The sequence below is a fragment of the Balaenoptera ricei genome, chromosome 7 (assembly GCF_028023285.1).
Source record: "Balaenoptera ricei isolate mBalRic1 chromosome 7, mBalRic1.hap2, whole genome shotgun sequence".
Taxonomy (NCBI): domain Eukaryota; kingdom Metazoa; phylum Chordata; class Mammalia; order Artiodactyla; family Balaenopteridae; genus Balaenoptera; species Balaenoptera ricei.
This window is the reverse complement of record NC_082645.1, coordinates 56776156-56792438: the sequence shown is the minus strand read 5'-3', so window position 1 is coordinate 56792438 and position 16283 is coordinate 56776156. Positions and strand designations below refer to the sequence as shown.

Here is a 16283-nt window from a genome sequence, read left to right as displayed (position 1 = left end):
GGCCTCATCTGTTATCTATATGCCAATAACTCTTAAATTCACACTCTAGCTCAGACGTATCTAAGGAGCTCCAGACCTGTACATCCAACTGTGTACTTGGCGTGTTTTCCTGGATATCTGAGGGGCACCTGAATGCAGCATGAACAAAGGTAAATTCATGATCTTGCAACCCTGATCCTCTTTTAGGGTTCTCTATCTCTGTGAAATGTGCCCGTATCTATCTGAAAGACCAGAAGCCATTCTTAACAGTTCTCTCCCCCTCAGTTCTATACTTAATCCATCACCGTGTCCTACCAATGTCACTTCAGAAATTTTTCATACCTTATAACCTCTCTCCATCTCCACTGCCACCACCATACCCAACCTATGGGCATTTCTTATCTTGACTCCAATGATAACTTATCAAGTGGTCTACCTCTGCATTCCAGCCACAATGATCTTTCTAAAAAATAAAGATGATCTTATCATTCTTTGCCACTACCCATTTGAACCCATTCAATGACTTTCTCTTGTGCTAGGAAGAAGACCAAATTCTTAGCGTAGCTACATGGTGGTTCCCAAGGCTCTGCACGGTCTTATCCTGCAGTACTTTCCTCCTTGCTCTCTGTACTCCGTTACTCTTACTGTTTTCAGTTCCTCAAAAATGCTTCATCGCTGGTCCTTTGCACATACTGTTTTTATTTTTTTAAATGTGGAACATTATTCCCAACCTCTCAACTCTCATATCAGGAATCACTTCGAAGGGGAAATTGTATTCCACACACCCTCTCTCAGTCTGGTCAGATTTTTTTGTTATACAATCTCATAGTATTAATCTAAATTAACAGGAGTAATAGCAGCTAGGATTTATTGAATGCTTATCAAGTTCAAGTGTGAAGCACAGTGCTAAAAATTTTACAGTCCTTATATTTAAATAATTGTCTAATTAAAACTACAACACAATCTGAGAAGTAGATAATATTATTATTCTCTATTATAGACGAGGAACCTGAAAACCTGGGTGGGAAGCTGAGTCCAACTTCAGTAGTGTGATGACTTGCTGGATATGTGGACTGTGTATTTGGAGTGAGCTGGGGGCAAGTCTGTGATTGATCACAACTGTTAGAGGACTGCCTGGCATATAGAATGTGTTGAATAACCTACTTGTTGATTGAAAGAATGATGAATGTTTGAATGAGTAATGAACTAGGACACATTTTAATATAGGAACTACCTGGGTATCCCTTTCATTCTCTACCCTAAATTGGTCGCCTATGAGATTATTTTCAAAATTCTAGACAGCTTCTGGTAAATGAGAAAATGGCATTCCCAATACTAGAGATGTTTTAGAGACCCCTCCACTCTTCATTTTGATGACCATCTGCTCCATTTCCAAATAAGGCATCTATTTAGTTTAACTTTGCTCACAGCTTCCAGTCCTTTTGAGGCTTCTGAAATACAGGGAGTCACACACACACAGACACACACTTACAAACATGCACACACGGTGGTAGGTATGTCCATACTAGCTGATGTAATAAATAAACCCTAAATTTCCAAGCTTAACATTATAGATGGTTATTTCTTGTTCAACCTAATGAGGCTGTTCCTGTTTGGCCAGAAAGCTTTCCACCTGGTGATCCAGGAGCCCCAGCTCCCTCCATCTCTGAGGGCATCAGGCTTCTCTCATGCAGATGTCAACAGGGGAGAGCAAGCATGGAGCAACCTACCTCCTACAAATCCTGGCCCCAAAAGGGGGCCACTTGTACTCCATTACTAGAAATTCCACTTGCATTCCATTACTAGAAATTCATCATCTGATCACACCCAACTCTTTTTTTTTTTTTTTTTTTTTTTTTAAGAAGGAAGCTTCTCTTTTTTTTTTTTTTAAAGCTGCGTTTTATAGCTACTTTATTTATTTATTTATTTATTTATTTAGTTTTGGCTGTGTTGGGTCCTCGGTTCGTGCGAGGGCTTTCTCCAGTTGCGGCAAGCGGGGGCCACTCTTCATCGCGGTGCGGGGACCGCTCTTCATCGCGGTGCGCGGGCCTTTCACCATCGCGGCCCCTCCCGCTGCGGGGCACAGGCTCCAGACGCGCAGGCTCAGCAGTTGTGGCTCACGGGCCCAGCCACTCCGCGGCATGTGGGATCTTCCCAGACCAGGGCTCGAACCCGTGTCCCCTGCATTAGCAGGCAGACTCCCAACCACTGCGCCACCAGGGAAGCCCACACCCAACTCTTAAGGTAGGCAAGGACATGCTGTCTAGTTTTATGCCCGGGAAGAAATCTGAGTAAGTCACCAGCCATCTCTGCCCTACTTCCCATCCCTATAATACAAAGCAGAGAGATGCTATAAGATTAGTGCCCTGGGGGCTTCCCTGGTGGCACAGTGGTTGAGAATCTGCCAGCCGATGCAGAGGACACGGGCTCAAGCCCTGGTGTGGGAGGATCCCACATGCCGCGGAGCAACTGGGCCCGTGAGCCACAATTACTGAGCCTGCGCGTCTGGAGCCTGTGCTCCGCAACAAGAAGGGCCGCGATAGTGAGAGGCCCGTGCACCGCGATGAAGAGTGGCCCCCGCTTGCCGCAATTGGAGAAAGCCCTCGCACAGAAATGAAGACCCAACACAGCCATAAATAAAAAAAAAAAAAAAAGATTAGTGCCCTGGGGTATGGAAGATGGAGCTTAATTTTAATGGTGGACATCTGGAAAGGCCTGCGAAGGAGAGGATTTTGAGTAGATCTTGAAGGATAGGTAAGTTTTTAATAGAAAGAGATTCTAGGCATAACTAACACTGGTATCAAAAATGATGAGGTCTGAGGCCAGGAGGGAGTAAGGCTGTGAGAAAAAATCTGAGAGTCAAGTAGAAATTATTTCAGTAATCTCTTTTTCTTGGTTTTCCTGAACTCCTCTATAACTAATTAAATAACAAACAGAATTACCCCCTCCATCATGAGTATCTTAGTCCCTAATGTGAAGATATGAAATAATTAGAGGGTGTGCTGTGTAAGAATTTGAATGTCACAGAAAACTTCTATTTTCAAGACGGTGCTAATTATACAGGATGAGGCCGAACAAAGGGAAGAAATACAATTAGTGGAGCATAGCTTATTACAACCAGCTCTGTTTAGAGGCCCTTCTGAACCTAGATATGTAATAAATATAATAAATCAGGAGTCATCTAGTATTTATCTTTTAGAGGACAACTCTGGAGATTACAGAAATGCAGGACTTGGCCATTTTACATTTAACTATGGTGATGGTATAGGTAGACTTTTACACTCTAGACTTTTTCCTCTCTAGCGGTAGAGAGGAAAGAGACGGGTCTTGAGAGGGAGAAGACCTCTGTTCCTTCTTTGGTCTGCCAGTCATTTGCTGGGTGATCATAACCTTTCTGGGCTACTGCCTCCATGGTATGGGGGTAATACAAATGAAAGCACTTAGCACTGAGCCTGAACTATATTAAGGACCCCGTTTTTATTCTAGATCCATTTCCCTTCCCTTCTTCAATTTTTTCTTAAGCAGGATTTCATTCACCTCAATAAAAATCCTTAAGACTTTAAACACTGTACAAGAATGACTGTAATATCAGATGGATGTACTTCCTCTAAGTCCACCAAACCTCAGTAAAGGCAGTTATAATATCAGTGGCTCTATCTGAGCAGTGTCAGGGATAAAGAAATACCTAAGTTGTCAAATCCCAGGAGGGTTGACTCAGCTCTTTTTTGCTTGCAAAGAAGATAAACTGCATCTCACGCAATTCGTTTTTCGCTAAGGGGTTCTCGTTTTGGTTTCAAAAAAGATCTTCAGTGCAAAAGACAGTCTCTCTTACATACACATTAAATGGGCTGTGACGAGTCCTGTGAAAATGTGGGCTTTTCCCTAGATTCTGTTGCTGGAATATTAGAAATTGATATGAAAAGCTGAGAGCTTAAAAATTGCACAATATTACATATTATTCAAATGCAAAATGCTGTGGGCTGCTCATCCCAAGTCTCAGCTCAGCAATGAATGGCCTATATAAACAAGTGCATCTCAGTATTGACTGAAAGGATAGAGGCCCTCACCTTCTGAGACAGCATTAGGATTGCATTATCATATCAATAACCCACATGCCAAGTTCTTGATAAAAACGGTCATAATCCAGAGGCGAGAGATAAAACATGAGGGTTTGATTTGTGTAAACAAATCAAAGGCACTTAGAGTCAAGCTACTTAATCTATCTTAAAGCATTGCCAGGAATATAAATATGAGAATAGCCTCAGAGCCAGAACAGGCAAGAGTTGAGAGAGTAGAAGGAACTCTAAAGATTATTCGCTACTTTTTCCTGATTTACTATAATGCAGCCATGTTGTGGGTTGGTGGAAGGCGCTCTGTTCTTTGAAGTCACACAAGTTCCAGGTTAAGGGAGCAACCACATCTTGGACCACAACACTTGTCAGATTGCCACAAGGAAGAGCAACAACACTTAGATGCTCCAGCGTGGATGTGACACATATCATTTCTAGGCACAACTGATGAGCCAGATCAGATCCTATAGCCCACGGAACCCCAGGGAGACCAAGCCAATGCAATCCTATCCCGTACCAGGAAAGGGAAGGGAATGGAACCCTCGACTCTCACACCTCCCATAATCACCCTTTAGGAAGCAAGTTCTAGCTCTCCACTGCCTTAGCGTCCCTTTTGTTTTCCATAGTGCTTATCCCAATCCTTAATTGTATTATTTATTTATTTTCTGTTTTGGTTTTGTTTTCCTCCATTGAGCTATAAGATCCCTAAGAGGAAGGACCATGTCAGCAGGCTAATTCCATGAAACAGCTCTCAAAAATGGTTAATCAACCTAATATAGTTAAATACTGAATCTATTTGTCTTGAATTTGGAGAATCCTTATGGTGATAATGTCACGTCTCTGTCGAGGCCCTTTTTGGCTGGGTGCTGATGCCTCTCCATCGCTCCTTATCAGGGGATCCTCTCTCCACACAATGGGGAGGGGGGGCAAGGCGAAGATGAACTGGGCATTCCTTCCAATGCTGTTAGCAATTGGGAAACTCTCAACTAAAGCCTCACGGGAATCTCCAAAGGCGGCGAAAACCAACATATCCAATGCACAGTGCTGTAAACTTTGTAAATATTGAAAAGAAGAGAGGAATCTGGTGAATGGGCATTTTGTTGAATTTGCTTTTGACAAATTACCTTGCAGGGAATTAGCTCAGAGCTACCTCCTTGCCCTGCACTCACAGTTGTGCTTCACTGTCAAACTGAACCTGGTGTTTAGAAGGCACTTAACTGTCCACTTCATGGGCCAGGAAACTGTAGTTTAGAGAGATTAAGTTATTGGCCCAAATCACAGAGGTGATGGTGGGAAAGATAAAAGTATGGTTCAAGTTACCTCTTGTCAGTGTGGTGCTTCATTTCCCGAGCCACACTCCAGGAAGGCTGCAATCATTTTTATAAACTTAGTGTATTATTTAGAGCAAAAAGTTGGTGTATGAAGGAATATTCTGAGTGTTTGTCTTTGCTTTTTGTCATTTTAAATAAAAACGTTTTAATGATTAATTGTTATTTTAGACACTTTTTATAACTATACCATCATTTCCTATATGACATACTACTATTTTCAAGCAAAATGAGAAATAATTGAAGTACAATTGCCTGTGGGACAAGGTTATTTCAGCAAAGAAAATTCAAGAATCCATTAGCTATGACCTTGGAGAAATGGGATTTTAAATAGGCATTGTCTCAGGTCACCTAAGGCATACTTTAGTTCCTCAATATTTCATTTTAAAAGAGGCTATCACTAAAATCAGTCAAAGGTTTCATAGACACTTGTGAATATGAATTTTTAAAAAAAGATACTTTTTTTAGCTATCAGTTTTTTCCTCCTGTATCATTCAGGAACAATGCATTTATGGTAAGGTTATTTTATAAATCATAATAGATAAATATTAATAAAAGAAAAATAAATTTTTTTCTCTACTCATGAGTTCTTAGATGTTGATGTCTGATTTTACGGAATTGCTATGATTTTTCCACAGTGATGGTGGGCTACCTAACTGAGCAGTGCGTCCTTCTCCCACCTGTTGGACCAACCTTGCTTGTTCTTCTTCTTACTCCAGGTGCAGGGCACAGAGCATAGTCTCAGCCTGTCTGGTGAGGAGATCTGCAGTGTCTCATGCCAGGAGAAGCTGCTGCTTAGCAAACTGCAGGCTCCTAGGTGGATAGAGAAGAAGAAAGAACACTTTAGAAACAATGGAAATTGATCAGTCTCTGAGAAATGAAGGCAGAAGTGCTGTCATTTAAAAAGAAAACTTTGTATTTAGACTATAAGCATGATACACAGAATGGCAAGTAGGTAAGCATTGAACAGACATTGACCAAATAAAAAAATAATAAATGAATGAACAAATAAACATCAGAGCTGGTCCTAGGATTGCGAACCTATATTCCTACAAGACTAGGCAGGTAGGGTAAGAGAGGAAGCAGACTGGGTGTGAGACAGCAGGAAGTGGTAGAGCCATGCTCAACTGGTGAGCACAGGTCCCATCTGAAGCTGGCAGCCACAGCTCACGTCTGCCCCACAGACGTGAGCTTCCCTTGATGCCATAAGGAAAAACAGGCTCAAAAATGCCATGACTTCAGGTTCTCAAGGGAAGACAGAAACACAGATTTTTAGGTGAAACCTTTTGAATTTATATTATAGAATTCAATTAAACAGGGCTTCCCTGGTGGCGCAGTGGTTGAGAATCTGCCTGCCAATGCAGGGGACACGGGTTCCAGCCCTGGTCTGGGAAGATCCCACATGCCACGGAGCAACTGGGCCCGTGAGCCACAATTACTGAGCCTGCGCGTCTGGAGCCTGTGCTCCGCAACAAGAGAGGCCGCGACGGTGAGAGGCCCGCGCACCGCGATGAAGAGTGGTCCCCACTTGCCGCAACTAGAGAAAGCCCTCGCACAGAGACGAAGACCCAACACAGTCATAAATAAATAAATAAATAAATAAAAGAACGTGAATTTCTTAAAAAAAAAAAACACAAAAAAAAACAAAGACCCAACACAGCCAAAAATAAATAAATTAAAAAAAAAAAAAAAAAAAAAGAATTCAATTAAACAAAACAAAACTTTGTGCAGGTCAAACAGCTAAAGCCAAAGCCCACCCGAGGGTTAGGTTTAGCTCCTGAGTAGCCATGAGATCTAAGATGTAGGGCAACATCTTTAATTTCCAGTGATGAAGAAGGATCCAGAGGGCTGAAGCCACTGTGCAAAGACACTCAGCTCATTAGTGGCAGAGCTGGGCTTTCTGGGCATGAGCCTCGTCCCTTTCATTTACGACTCGTGACCACTCTTAAGACTGGCTGAATCTGATCAGACCTGTCTGCATAACAGACTAGAAGCCAATCAGAAGCTGTTTCCAGTTGATCTGATCCTTGGGTCCCAAGCTGTATTTATATAAACCTTCATAATGAGGGGTATAATTTTCTCTTCTCACTATTCATATTATGGCGGGATTTCTGGGTAAAGCCAAGTGACTAAAATATGATGGTCCCTCAGCATGGCCAGATGTGAAAAGTGGGAGTGAGGGATATGGGCAGAGGCATGAGTGGGTCCCACTGGATTCACCTGCTGGTTCTAGTGTCTGCTAAAAGTCTGCTCTGTTTATATGACAGGTGGTACTGTGTGATAGTTAAGTGCATGGGATGGGTTTAAATACTGACTCAGCTGCTTGCTGTGACGTAAGCTAAGTTCCATGTGCAAAACAGTGATAACAACAGTACCTGAATCATAGAATTGTACTGAGGTTTAAATGAATCAGTGCATAGAAAGTGCTTAGAATGGTACTTAAAAGGTAGGCACTCAGTAAGTGTTTGCTACGATTTGTAACAAATGCCAACAGTTATTGAATGCCTACTATATGTTAATTTTCTTGCATTTATTATCTATAATCATAGTTAAAACCCACTTTGTTTTATGTTATTACCTTCATTTTAATAATTAGAAAACCATGACCTTGGGAGAGCCAGCTTCTTGTCTAATGTCACTCTGGTACGAGTGGAGCCAAGTGTTTGAACATAGGTCTACTTAGCTTAGCTATTTTCTTAACCCACTTCACTAGTGCCTTCTCAGTGTTCCATTGAAGATACTATTCAGATCTTTAAAGGGAGAGATAATCAACTCTGCTCAAACACCAAATACTTATTAAGTCAAATACGAAAGCAAAGGAGCCTCAAAGCAAACAATCAAAACACTGCAATGCTAGGTAAACTTCTGCCTTATGTAAAGATGTATTGTTCTAGAATAGGAGGGTACCGCATGACCATGAATAAGATAAGAGAGCATGTGGTCCATTTTTAGTCTGCATCAACCCTCCTTCTTACCCTTTAAAATACTATGGCGCTTAACAGATTATTTGCTTAATGTTGATACATCAATTTCCATGGAGGTAGCTTTTAGGAAACACGTATTGAATGTCAACACTGGGAAAATAAGACCTGGAAGGTTTCATTCTAGCATATTTTTTTTAAAAGTCCTTGCTTTTATAGAATTTTCTATACAAAGAAAGAGTAGAATAAGACATAAACATTTATTAAAGTGTATGAAGCATTAATATGAAGCATCTTATATAAAATATTATTGAGTGAAGAAAAGGAAGGAAGGAAGCAAGGAATAAAGGAAATGAGCAGTTACGGGCTGCTAACGTGAGCCAGATCCTATACCAGTACTGTTATTTATATACTAGTATTTACCGAATGACAAATAATCAAAGTAGGGCCAAAATACAAATGAAAAATGTATATACAGCCAACTCAACTTTTCAGGGGCAGATATTTCAGTTTAAACCTTAAATCTTATTTAGGTATAACTCCTTACCTTTACCACTCATTCTGTTTAATTTTTTTAACACAAAATATTTTAAAAGTAATTTTAGCCAAACAAGGGCAGGGAAGGAAGGTGTCTTTTCAATCAAAATCAGTTCTGGAAAAATATAAACTAGGAAACATAGATGCAATTCTTCTCTACTTTCAGATAAACTTAACATTATCCTAAGAATTAATGATAGCTATTCTCAGCAATAATATAGAAAATAGGAACGTACTGTTACCAGACCAGATGAAAAACATAAGCCACTTTCTTTAGTCTGATTTCTAAAGCACAATTCCAGTATTTAAGCTAGAGTCATCACAACTTTCCAGAATATAAAATGCATCCACATCCAAATGTTGGTTTTAGAATATGAAGCAATATTTCAAAGTCAAATAGAAATGAATTTGTTCATTATCTACTCTTTTGGATAACTGCCATTATTGCTATTTCTCCTTGGGCAGATAATTGAAAATTGACTATATAAATTGTTGTGTTTTTCTGGGAAAATAGCCTGGATTCAAAATTTGTCACCCACATTTTAATCTAAGTTATAATTTTACCAGGCCCAAAAATTATAGTTGCTCCAGTACATTTTCCTATTACACCTCATAAATATCTTTTCCTCTTTTTAGATTCATGTGGCAAAAAGAAATTTTGCTAGTGCCATTTATTCCGAGGAGTCCATTCATTTCGTATTGCCTCCACACAAGAGTTAGCTATGAAGTACTTTAGTAACAGAATAGGACAAATAAGATAGTAAAATATTTGGACATGAGATGCAGTTTCTCCAGTTTTGCTACAGCCCTCTTAATGGCAACAAAGGAATTTGCACTGTGAATCTCTAATGTCAGCATCTGGCTACATTTGATCCCGGTTTGTGTATGGTCTGTCTGCAATCAAGGACTTGAATAAAGACCTACAGAGCAAAACAGAAAGCACCATTTATTAGCTTATCAATATAAGTTCTGTGATTCATTAGGAAACCAGGTAGAGGTAATAGCTGATCTACTTTGTTGATGAATTTAGAAGAGAGAACAGGGTTTTCATTCTCTAAGTTTCTATGATAATGAGCTTAATTTTCCATTTCTCTTGCCATAGGTAGAGTCCCTGGGAAACAGACTTCGAGACCCTGAGACACGCATGCAGGAAGCTGATCGGAGCATGTTCTCAGGAGCAACATCTGTTTGGGGATGAGAGGAGAAGGGGGAAGGGGAGGGAGAGATTGAACTGTGATGCAGTCACAGCAGAGGCCTGAGCCCAGCTCACAGGGGGGCTCTGGAGTTGGGTGGGCCTGCACGGGGCCACTGTGTGCTGGAGCCGCTCACCTGGGCGTGGGCAGAGCTGGCTTTGCACATCTCTTCCCAACTGCGTGGTCAGTGGCATTATATTGATACTTTGAAATTGGAGGCATGTGTGTGAGCTATTTACAACACAGTAACTGGCTAGCGCTAGAAATCAGAGCTTCTGTCATTCCCCACTCCCAAGTCCTCAACCTCTGGACAGCTGGTTGACCAGCAAAGTGCCACTTAAGAAAGACTGATTTGCACATCTCTGTGCCCAAATCCATGTGATAAGTTCTTAACTGCACATAGTGTTACTCAGAGGGAATGATATACTATACTCCTAGGTCTTGGATGGCTGTAACTTCTCCAGGCTAGGTTTCCTCTGTTTTACACAGAATATTATTCTAATCCCAGGATTTCTAGCCCTGCTGTGCTGTCAGTGATCTTTATTGTTGCCTTTTTGAAAGAGGCAACCAGCTCCCATGGAAACGAAACCATCCCCATGAGACAGAATGCAATGATACAACTGCCAAGGTCCAAGTGACAAAGTTATCAAAGGAGTAAGCTCTGACAGTGATCAAAGAACATCCCGGGTATAATACTTAGAGTATTATAATCAACTGAAATGATTTTATTTAAAAGTACTGCCATTTTCTTTACTTGTAAATATGGTCAGTCCTAACAGAGCGATAATCACTACAGCATGTCTTTGTTTAATGAAATCATAAAATATTTCTAGAGCCAATTAAGCATGTACACCATAAGGTGGGAGAAGATTTTAAATATATTAACCAAGCCACACAAAGACTTTGGGTTAAAAATCTTTCCAGTTTTCTAAAAACTAAATTCCAAAGAAGATGAACTAAGCCAATTTCTGTTTGTAAATACCAATATCTTTCGGAAACAGAGAGTTAGTATGAGAGAATTCACCATTAGCTGGGGTGGCAGAAAAATTCAGAGGAAACATTCTGAACAAAGCTACATATCTATCAAAGTTATTTCTTCTTTTGAGTCCTTTACTCCACAGAGAAAGACCATAAGGGGAGATTCAAAATTTGACAGAGACAGATTATACAGAAACTTTTCTCAGCTTTGCCCCTTACATCCTACATCCACGTTAATTCTTGGCAATCTAGCAACTGCAAAAACACCACTTAGGCATCCAATTCTGGAAAAAAAAACAACAGCCAGCAAAAGGAGTGGAACTTGTCATGATTTTAGTACATGAAGCTAGAATTAGGAAACTCAGTAAGAAAAGTGTGGATGATTCTGCAATTTAATGATTAAAAAGTAATTCAGTATTGACTATCTCTATTCTATCATCTATCACATTTCTGTAACAGGCATCAAAGCAGATAGGAAGGGAGGTTTCCAACAAATGGCCTTTCATGGCCTAAAATCATTGGGCGCAAACTCTGTCTTATACATCACAACACAGCACAGGGCGTGGCATAAGGTAGAAGCCTAGTCTCTCTCAAACCTCGCTCTTAGGTGAACTGATGAAAGATAGCTTGGGCCACATTTCGATTCTCTAATCAGCTACTTAATTCCTCTCCTATAATATCTATTATTTCACCCAACAAAACTATGTTGAATGTCTTCAATATTGTAGTATTCTAGGAGAAGCTGAAAATATAAAGGAACTCATATAATTCTTGAGACAGATAAAATTCAGCCAATAAAGTATAATCATGGAGATATATTTTTTTAACATCTTTATTGGAGTATAATTGCTTTACAATGGTGTGTTAGTTTCTGCTTTATAACAAAGTGAATCAGCTATACATATACATACATCCCGATATCTCCTCCCTCTTGTATCTCCCTCACATCCTCCCTATCCTACCACTCTAGGTGGTCACAAAGCACCGAGCTGATCTCCCTGTGCTATGCGGCTGCTTCCCACTAGCTATCTATTTTACATTTGGTAGTGTATATATGTCCATGCCACTCTCTCACTTCATCCCAGCTTACCCTTCCCCCTCCCCGTGTCCTCAACTCCATTCTCTACGTCTGTGTCTTTATTCCTGTCCTGCCCCTAGGTTCTTCAGAACCACTTTTTTTTTTTTTTTTTTAGATTCCATATATATGTGTTAGCATATGGTATTTGTTTTTCTCTTTCTGACTTACTTCACTCTGTATGACAGTCTCTAGCTCCATCCACCTTGCTACAAATAACTCAATTTTGTTTCTTTTTAGGGCTGAGTAATATTCCATTGTATATATGTGCCACATCTTCTTTATCCATTCATCTGTCGATGGGCACTTAGGTTGTTTCCATGCCCTGGTTATTGTAAATAGAGCTGCAATGAACATTGTGGTACATGACTCTTTTTGAATTATGGTTTTCTCAGGGTATATGCCCAGTAGTGGGATTGCTGGGTCGTATGGCAGTTCTATTTTTAGTTTTTTAAGGAACCTCCATACTGTTCTCCATAGTGGCTGTATCAATTTACATTCCCACCAACAGTGCAAGAGGGTTCCCTTTTCTCCACACCCTCTCCAGCAAGTAATGGAGATACTGAAGCACAGAGGCGAGACCCTGAACTGGAACTGTGTGTGTGGTGTCTGTGTCTTGTATGTGACCAAATGCATTTTTCTCTTAAATGAGGTGTTCAGGATGTTAATAATTAAGAGCAACAGCTTCACTTGTTCTGACTAAAATATATGAATGCAGCTAATGTTTCTGTAAACAAACAGGTGATATTGTGAGGCTAAAGGGATGTAGTATGGAGCCTTAAAAATAATCTGGCCTATTTTTCCTGATTTTAAGCTGGAATACCTCTGAGCTAGTCTTTCAACAGTTCAACAATATTTTCATTTTCCTCTTATGTACAATTCACATACTAGGTCCTGGGGATTTAAAGAACAATGAAGAAAATTCAAGTGGCTTTTCAAATATCTGATATGTTATGACCCTTTTAAAAGTTTGATATAATTTCATGACACTTTTCAAGAATACAAATGTTCTAATTTATGTCTATTTATGAAATTTTACCCTGTATAAATGAGTTGTTTTGCTAATGATTTTGGTAGAAAATGAATTTATCTTTATAATAAGCAAAAACAGAACAATGGAATAGATCCTTGTTTGTGTCTGGCTGTCAAACTTTTTAGCTACAGCTTTAGGTCTTTGCCTTTATGGATGGCAGAAGCTGGTTCTGAAAATTAAGACCATTCCAGGGCATATGTGCAAAGGAATTCTGCGAAGTTTGCATATTGACTGAGTCAACTGTTGCCTTAGCTGGACATTTCAGGTCATGCACAGCATATCTTGCAAACACTGTTATGGTAAATCATTCCATATAAGCTCATGGAATTTGAACATGTCTTCTGATTTTGACATAGATTGTCTATAGCCCGTTAGCAACAATGAGACTTGAATGTGACCCATCTGTGGGCAATTGCTTTGTTTTTTGTTTTTTTTTTTCTTTTCTTTTTCTACAGGCATTTTATTCTAGATCAGTATTTTTAGAAATGAGTATGGCATCTGCCTCTAGAGACAATGGGTGAGAGAACAGGCCAGCAACTGCACAAATATATCACCACCATTAAAAAACAGCAAAACAAAACCAACAGCTTAAAGTGTATGCCCTATAGATGGCTGAAGGAGCCTTAATTCAAAGGGGAGCATCTTGACCTGACATGTGCCTGGAGGATGACCCTCGTCCTCACTTAAGTGGCTCTCCTTCATACCCAGGCACATCTGGTGCAGATGCTCACAGCCATATGGACCAGAGAGAGGCATGACAGAGATGCTGCTGCAGCGTCTGTAGAGGGTGGGAGGTTGGGAGGTGGGCACTCACAGAGAAGCCCCCTTTGCCCTAAATGGATCATGCTGAATGGGGATTTCTACATTTCACGATCCATACGACTGGTTGAAGTGGCCTGGCAAGCAATAGGCCCAGTATGGGAACAGTGCATCTTTTCCTCTGAAGTACAAAGCTTCGTCCTAGGTTTTCACACTAGGTTTTAACTGATGGATACTTAGATGTGAAAAGAAAATGCACATCTGTTACTTCCAAATTGGGCACATTTTCCTCAACAGACCTTCCGAAAGAATGGGGAGTTAAACCTAACACTGTGAAAGTGTTTTCCACGTCTTGGCTAAGTTGTGAAAGAAATCAGTTTAGAAGTGTCTTGAGTAAACAGGGAATCAGTTAGAACTCATGTTAAAAAAAAAAACCCACAAGTCCTTTCATTTGGAAAACAAAGATAGGGGAAGCCTGTAGACTAATGATCTCATAGAAGGACTAAATCTGAACGTCAGACACTCAAGAAATAATTTTGTTTTGGTAATTTTTAAAAAATTAAAAAAAATTTTTTTGGCCACACTATGCAGCACGTGGGATCTTAGTTCCCCGACCGGGGATCGAACCCGTGCCCCCTGCACTGGGAGTGCGGAGTCTTAACCACTGGACTGCCAGGGAAGTCCCATGGCTTTTTAATTGAGCAGGACTCTATGGGGCCTTCCTGGGAAAGACCCCTCCTCCATAACCTCTGCTTTAGCTCCTCTCTGAAGTCCTTGGATAACAGTATCTGGTGCAAATTTCCTGAATTGTTTTACAGATGCTAAAACTCCCACCAAGTGGAAGAAATTACTTGACGACTATGAGCATGTAGCCCCCAGACCTACTGGTGCCTTGATAATGTTAACCCCTGTGACACTGTGTTGTTACCTCACCATCAACCAATTAGAATTGTGCATGAGCTGATCACATACCCTGGGACACCCTTCCCTCACCCGGCCTTTATAACGCTTTGCCTTTTTTTTTGTTTGTTTTTTTGTTTTTTAGATTCCACATATAAGCGATACCATATGATATTTGTCTTTCTCTGTCTGGCTTACTTCACTTAGTATGATAATCTGTAGGTCCATCCATATTGCTGTAAATGGCATTATTGCATTTTTTATGGCTGAGTAATATTCCATACATACCACATCTTCTTTATCCATTCATCTGTCAATGGACATTTAGGTTGGTTCCATGTCTTGGCTATTGTAAGTAGTGCTGCTATGAACATAGGGGTGTATGTATCTTTTTGAATTATGGTTTTCTCCGATATATGCCCAGGATTGGGTTTGCAGGATCATACGGTAGCTCAATTTTTAGTTTTTTAATGAACCTCCATACTGTTCTCCATAGTAGCTGTGCCAATTTACATTCCTATCAACAGTGTAGGAGGGTTCCTTTTTCTCCACACCCTCTCCAGCATTTATTATTTGTAGACTTTTTGATGATGGCCATTCTGACTAGTGTGAGGTGATACCTCATTGTAGTTTTGACTAAGTGAAGTAAGCCAGACAGAGACAAATATCATATGATATTGCTTATATGTGGAATCTCAAAAAATGATACAAATGAACTTATATATGAAACAGAAATAGACCCACAGACATAGAAAACAAATTTATGGCTACCAAAGGGGAAAAGGGGGGAGGGATAAATTAGTTTTGAATGAACATATACACACTACTACACGTAAAACAGTTAACCAACAAGGACCTACTGTATAGCACAGGGAACTATACTCAATATTTTGTAATAACCTATAAGGGAAAAGAATCTGAAAAAGAATATATATGTATATATGTAACTGAATCACTTTGCTGTACACCTGAAACTAACACAACCTTGTAAATCAACTATACTTCAATAAGGAAAAAATGCTTTGCTGAAACTAATAGGAGAGCTCGGGGTTTTTGAGCACTAGCTGTCCCAGACTCCTTGTATGGCACCCTACAGTAAACGCTGCAGTTTCCTTCACCACAACCTGGTGTCAGTAGACTGGCTTTACTGTATGCGGGTGAGTGGGCCCAAGTTTGGTTCGATAACAGCTTACAGTTTTTTACTACAATTATGCTACATGAATACAACTTTATACCTTTACTCTAGTACTTGATTAATGCTATTATTTTTCAAGTTTTGAGATCTAGACTCCCCTGCTCACTAAGGGTCATGGAAGCCACTTACGCCTCACTCCTTTGACAACAATATCACCTGGGCTGCTTGGTGGCCATTCTTTGTTGCCTTGAACTTCTCTGATGTTTAGGTAGCCCTCTCTGGCACTGAGAATAGGATGAGTGAGCTACATTTTCATGTTTTCTTCTTGTGTTCTCATTTTTGCCCGATTTCTTCCCAGGAGGAAGCCGTACATTT

The 16283-nt window shown here is 40.2% G+C and overlaps 1 protein-coding gene across 6 annotated transcripts in view; it reads right to left on the bottom strand.

The window, feature by feature from the left end:
- Window positions 1-16283, bottom strand: part of B3GALT1 (beta-1,3-galactosyltransferase 1) — a 593789-nt gene that overhangs the window by 36219 nt on the left and 541287 nt on the right. For 5 of the 6 annotated variants that reach the window (XM_059927216.1, XM_059927217.1, XM_059927220.1 and 2 more), the window contains one exon: window positions 6071-6190. The gene's annotated coding sequence lies outside the window, so the exon portion shown is untranslated. Of the gene's footprint in view, window positions 1-6057; window positions 6191-16283 lie in introns of all 6 variants that reach the window. The other variant, XM_059927221.1, reaches the window with a different exon arrangement.